This window comes from Epinephelus lanceolatus, chromosome 11 (assembly GCF_041903045.1).
Source record: "Epinephelus lanceolatus isolate andai-2023 chromosome 11, ASM4190304v1, whole genome shotgun sequence".
NCBI classification, from domain to species: domain Eukaryota; kingdom Metazoa; phylum Chordata; class Actinopteri; order Perciformes; family Serranidae; genus Epinephelus; species Epinephelus lanceolatus.
The window spans coordinates 25,476,849-25,484,141 of record NC_135744.1 but is presented as its reverse complement, the minus strand read 5'-3'; positions in this window follow the sequence as shown (position 1 = coordinate 25,484,141).

Genomic DNA, 7,293 nt, shown 5'->3' with positions numbered 1-7,293 from the left:
GGGATTTGTTTTGTTCAACATCTGGCCATGCATCAGTCCTAGATTCTAGTTTATGCCTCAGTTGTATCTCTGAAGGTATTCTGCGTGCTTGCAAACAGATTGGACGGAAAGCTCACAAATTGTTCCCTACTGGAATCTGTTCTCCTGCACCTGGCCCCTGAATACAGGACAGGATGTGCAGAACTACATCTTTGCATCTTGTGTTTAAAAATTCCCAGTTGTCATACTGTTGTAGTGATGCCCATGAAGATGGACCGCTGCTCAGTTTGCATGTTCTCCCACTTTTTCGTAGCTCAGAGTGGATCGGAGAGTCTGTGATTGACTGGCAGCCTGTCCAAAGTGTCTCCTTACCTTCATCCAAATGCATGCTGGGATATGCTCCAGTGCCCGCCTGACAAGAAAAAGCAAAAAGCAGGAAAAGAATATAAATGGGAGGAGTGTTGGTGGTGGGTGCACAGGCAGAATGATGCCATTTGCACACTGAGAGCGATTCTCCTTCGAGTTAACAGAGAACATGATTTTATAAAGTGCGTGAAAAGCTGGGACAGCAGCAGCCACTCTGGGAGAACTACTTAACCTCCCAGGGTTAAATACAGCTCCGACTCCACGTCCCTGTGGGCAGACAGATTCTGCAGACGGCACCTGAGCAGGTCACACACTTAAAGAACATGTACAAAGCGTACATGCTGATTCTAATTATATTTTTCTTCCACACGCGGCCTGCTAGTTCATTGAGGTGATATTATGCAAGAAAATAAGCCGAAAGAAGTGTGAAAATGTGTTTAAGTCTGTTCTAAAGGTACATGTTGTGATCTGTCTTCTTTCAGCATGTACTGTGTCAAGTATTATGATGTTCCCCACTGTAATAATGAGATGTTCTCCACCTGTTGTGACCTGAATACATTTGCAGGTTTCTCTCCAGGTTCTTGGTTTGTAGTGATTCGTGTTTAAAAAGCAAGTTATAAAAACCCTCATTATTATACGTATTCATCCTGAGCCTGCAAATCTCCACAGAGATCTTTAATTTGTTCAACAAGTTTTTTAACAATTATATCTGCTATTGCAAAACAAACTGAAACATAAAAAGAGGAAGAACAAACACTGAGAAATCATATTCTCCTGTGAGTTCAGGAACTTCTGTTTTTAAATTAAGTACATAAAGTTAATTTTATGGCTGGAGTGGAGTTTTGTAGCCCGTTCAAATCCCCTGTTCAGAACAATAGGTGTAACTTGTCTAGGATATGTAGATTTATAATAACATTCCACCCAAAGGCCCAGACTTATTTGAGTGGATGTCTATAAGCCAATCACAGTGCTCCACATCATCCAAAGTGGACTACAGTAGAGCAGCACCTCATGTTTTTTTTTTTACCAAGCATGGCCAACTGAGGTAAGGTGGAAGTGCCAGGCACATTTTAATCTATTAGTCATCAAGTTTTACAGTAAACATTAGCTTTTTTTCTGTAACTGCTTATCCTGTTCAGGGTTGCCGGTTGTGCCAGAGCCAGGGGTGCAAATATGGACAGTGCAGGCAGTGTGGTTGCACTGAGGCCTGTGGGGTGGGGGTGTGAGGGCCCTTGCAAATGATTCAGATCACAGATCAAATGGCAGCAACTCAATGAATTTAGGCATGTAGACATGGTCAAGATGACCTGCTGAAGTTCAAACCGAGCATCAGAATGGGGAAGAAAGGTGATTTAAGTGACTTTGAACGTGGCATGGTTGTTGGTGCCAAACAGGTTGGTCAGAGTATTTCACAACCATCTCTAGGGTTTACAGAGGATGGTCTGAACAAGAGAAAATATCCAGTGTTGATGTCAGAGGTCAGAGGAGAATGGCCACACTGGTTCAAGATGATAGAAAGGCAACAGTAACTCAAATAACCACTTGTTACAACCAAGGTCTGCAGAAGACCATCTCTGAACCAACAACACGTCCAACCTTGAAGCAGATGGGCTACAGCAGCAGAAGACCACACCAGGTGCCACTCCTGTCAGCTAACAACAGGAAACTGAGGCTACAGTTCACACAGGCTCACGAAAACTGGACAATAGAAGATTGGAAAACGTTGCCTGGTTTGACGAGTCTGGATTTCTGCTGCAGCATTCAGATGGTAGGGTCAGAATTTGGTGTAAACAACATGAAAGCATGGATCCATCCTGCCTTGTATCAACGGTTCAGGCTGGTGGTGGTGGTGTAATGGTGTGGGGGATATTTTCTTGGCACACTTTGGGCCCCTGAGTACCAACTGAGCATGGTTTAAACACCACAGCCTACCTGAGTATTGTTGCTGACCGTGTCCATCCCTTTATGACCACAGTGTACCCATCTTCTGATGGCTACTTCCAGCAGGATAATGCACCATGTCACAAAGCTCAGATCATCTCAAACTGGTTTCTTGAACATGACAATGAGTTCACTGTACTCCAATGGCCTCCACAGTCACCACATCTCAATCCAATAGAGCACCTTTGGGATGTGGTGGAACAGGAGATTCACATCGCGGATGTGCAGCTGACAAATCTGCAGCAACTGTGTGATGTCATCATGTCAATATGGACCAGCATGTTTCCAGCAGCTTGTTGAATCTATACCACCAAGAATGAAAAAAGGGGTCCAACCTGGTACTAGTAAGGTGTACCTAATAAAGTGGCCAGTGAGTGTATATGCAATGTGTGAAAACATCACTTTATTCATTGATATAAGTTAACCAGTCATGACAAATTAATTAACCCATATTTTGGTTGAAGAAAGGTTTGTCAAGACTATTTATTGTACATTTTTGGTGGTTTCTGAGTTCAGATCCTTCGTCCACTGGAAAGTACAGGAAAGGTAACAAACAATAAGTATTTTAATGAAAACACATAATAAATGAAATAATTTACAGTGGAAACCCATCTTTACAATATTTTTTTGGTGTTAGGAACAAAAACAAACATGGATTATAATCTGGCGTACAGGCAGTGACAAACACCTTCATCCCCTTTAGCATGAGCATGAGGGTTATATGCATCCAGATCCATCTTCTGGACAGCCGCACACAGAAGTGGATTTTTTTTTCTTTCTCTATGATGAAAGGGAAAATGTCATGATTCCTGGCCTGTGAAGGCATGTGACGGTTGAATAAGCATGCATGTGTGTGTGTGTGTGTGACAGTGCCGATGCCAATGTGAGTGATAACTCTCCTCTCCGAGCCAGAGCTCAGTTTCAACCTCCTCAACTCTGTCCTGTATAATGCCAGGTGGTTACCATGGTTACCCTTGCTCTTCATACAAGGAAAATGGGGGGGGGGGGGGGGGGGGGGGGGGGGGGGGGAGAAAGATTTTCTCCTCCTCTCCTCTCCTTTATGAAACGCTCTTGCTGAGTTATCCTGGGGAGTTGAGAGGAGAGCGCTGACCTGCCTGTCGAGCAGGGGATGAAGAATTTTTTAAGAAGAAAGATGGAAAGCAAACATTTAGCCACCTCTTCAAACACAAACCCTCACTCTCCCCTGCGATGTAGAAGTGTGGCTGAGCTGATTACCGCTGCAAACTCATTTTCATCCTTATTAGAGCAACTAATTTCCATTTCCATTACATTATCACTGAGTGCATGCCAGAGGTGGCTTTGATTTCTGCAGTGCTCTTTGCGATAATGACCTCTAGTGGCTCCTGTGGAAACAATAAAAAGCAGCTCTGACTCACACTGAACCTGTTTCGAAAGATGTCTGGATGATGAAAGATGTCACATTCTTGTTGGGTTTTTTTTTTGGTCTGCAACGGTGCCAAAAGAAGAAATGTAATCTAATGCACGCCTTGTTGCATTTACATAAACCCCGATCATCCTTCCAGTGACATCAGAGTTACACTTAGAGACAGAAGTTAATCTTTTTATTTACAGAGTCGTGGTGTGAGCCAAGACAGACAGACACACAGTCTGAGACATAACAGGAGTAAACAGGATGAGACGCCTGCAGGGGGGGATCAGTTTCTACAACCACCCACTTGCACCCAGAGTTCCCTCTGATGAAGGCCACAACATGGCCCAGAGTCTTTAACTCTGAATGACACCTAGCTTGTTTGGCGAGGACTTCTTTGACTGACACCCTGTCATTTGCTTTTCCTTTTTATTCATCGCACAAAAAGCTAAGAAGACCAAAGAGGTGGAAACCCTTTCTACATTTGAATAAAACCAGTATGCACACAGGGCTGTCTAGATCCAATAATGGCCGCTGATGGATGCCTGACCCACTTTGAAGATTTTATGCCCTGTAAAAGCTGACCCCAGCGGGCAGAGAAAGCAGCCATTAGTGCCCCTGCTGGTGGATTACTAATAATAAAACCCAGCGTTCATTTTCCCCAGCAGCAAATGCAAATGAATTTTTCATGAATAATTAATTGCATGGAAATGAATGACTGTTTGGAATAGGTGCCGGTATAATGTTATGAGATGAACGTAATATTACAACCTACGATTACTTTCATTGCAGCAAAGCCTCTTAAAGCCTCGGCTACAAGCTGCTGCTGCTCATGGAAATACACTCAGTGATTGTTTTTATCTAGAAATGAAACAATTACTCCCCATTCAATGTAATTTCATATACAACACGGGGGGTAGGCTGAATAATGTAATCACTTTATGATAAATAATTGTGCAAAGGCTGCAACACAAGGGGGTCAAATTAGTTTTGCCAACAACATTTTTTAACCCTTTAGATCCAGTTTATCTGACATATTACTGAAGGTTAGACTCAGCTACAGCAGCTCCTCCTCTTTGATACCTGTGTTCCACCCATGCTTTCTATAATTCATTTCACCCTGACATATTAAATACTTTTTGACTTTTTAAAATACTTTTTCCACTTTTATATTTATACCGTACAATTTCTAACACCAAACAATATATACTTGATTATGTCCATTTTATGCCACATTGCACTTCTGCTTCACTGACTTGAATATTATATTTTTGTAGGTATAAACTTTGCAGATTCAAAATGTGCATGTTAAATTTATTGTTCAGTTGTCTTGTAGAATATGAGGCTTTGTTATAAACTACCCAAAATATGTAAGATGTTATTAACCTTAATGTCAGCTAGCTCCAGTGTCAGAACGCTGCTTACCAGAGGTTGGAGACTCCAGTCAAATGACCCGACATGAGTCAGACTTGAGTCGCAAGTTTGGGGACTTGAGACTTGCTTGACTAACACTGATAAAAGACTCGACTTTGACTCAGTATTCATGATTTGAAACTTAGACTTTAGACAGATGACTCTGAAGGATTTAACTTTTTTTTTTTTTCATTTTTCAAGATAGAGTGCTGCAGGAATGAGCCCTAAAAACTGAAAATGAGTCAGCATTTATTGTTCCCAGTTCCCTCATCTCAAATTCAGTGGGTTTTTGGTGAGATGCCTGAAATAAGATCTGTGGTTAACACAAGCTTAAGAGACTTTCATGTTTTGTTCTATGACACAAAATGCCCCAGTAAATGCCCCACTTGTGAATTTTGAAGGTTTTATGTGTTAAAAAGGTGGTTTCTAACAAGTGGCTGACTGGGACTACAGAATATCATCACACCAAACGAACACAGCTTTACAGCCGTGTTGTGGTGGCGACATTAAGTCATACAACTGTAGTGTAGTTTTTTATAGCCTAATGTTAGCTATTTACCTCTGGCAGTTGCATTTACACTTAAAAAATCCTTTGTGAAGATTATTTTGTTGAATAAAACATGTAAGTACTAGGTGCGTTTGCCACAGAGCTTATTTTCTGCAATAATCCAAGACTGTATAAAATAGTGTTCTCTAGGCTTTTTGATGAGGGAACCAGGTCGACCCTAACTTCCACGTCACCCTGCAAAAAACATCATCCCTGCAGCACCCTATTGACAAGTTATGTTTTGTTTTTGAAACATGATTTGATGATTTCAAGGGCAATGTGCCCAAACCTGGCAACCTACTAGGACACTACAGAACCCACAAAGAAATGTATGTGAATATGTCCTTTAAGCTATTTGCTATCAGCTTACTGGCTGGTGGCATGTTAGCTTCCTAGCTAACATTTGAGCAGATCATCAGAATTTTATAAGACTTGTGATTTTGCTTGACCTGAGCAACTTCTCTTGTGTGATGTATAGCAGGAACTTGACTTTACTTGGGGACTGTTTGTTATTTATGAGAGGGGATGGGGTGGTGCAGAAAGGGGGTGGCATGTCAAATATTTTTTAAGCACTAGGGAGGGACTGATGGGGGTTTTTTTGGCTTAAGGGGGGAGCAAACAACTTTAAATGACTGTAATTTGTATTTATCTTACCACTGATTTTTGAAGAAAATATGCCTTCCAAACCTGCACGTTTTCAGAATCAGAATCGGAAATACTTTATTGATCCCCGACTGGAAATTGTGATTTGTTACAGTCTGATGTAAAGAATCAAGAATTATAAGAAGTAAGAATGAGAGTATGAAGTAGAAGTATGTAAATAAAAAGAAATAAAATAAAAAAGAAATGAAGATGTGCATTAAATTAAAAACAAAATAGAATGTGCATGATGCTGCCGTGTTTAACACTAGGACTTAAGATATTAGAAGTAAAAATAAAATATATACTGTGCTGAGGTTGCAAGTATGAAATTTAACTACAAGAATAGAATAAAGTAACATAAGAAATATGTACAGTTGTGTTCATGATAAAGTCGTTTACTGAAAAATATTGCACAGCTGAATAATTGCACAGAATGTTGCGGCAGCTTAATTATTGCACCAATAGATAATTATGAATTATAAATGCAGAAGGTAAATGACGTCCAGATGTCAGTCTACTGACTCAGAGCAGCAGACACTCTGAGGCCACAAGCAGGAATGACTTCCTGTGGCGCTCTGTGGTGCATCGTGGGGGAATGAGTCTGTCCCTGAATGTGCTCCTGTGTTTGAGCAGCACATTGTGGAGGGGGTGGGAAAATCAAAAATCTCAAAAATCGCCAAAAATACACCAGCTATCAAGGTCAGAAACTGTAAAAGCAGATGGATTTTCAACTTTCTGATGGTCCTTGAACACATTATGTAGGACGAATGCCCCCTTTAGGGAAAAAAAGCAAAACCAAATCTGGGCTTAAAATACTGATTTGTCAGATTTGTTTTTTGATTTTGATTTGTCAAAATCACTTTCATTTAAAATTTTGCAAACATGCACAACATGAGTGAATGTCAACTCCAGGATTTTGTCTTCAACTTTTAACTTCTAATCATCAGAGGGTAAGTTTTTAAATCCTAACAACTAATTCACGGAGGAGGGACGGTCATGCATTTCCTGCCAGTCA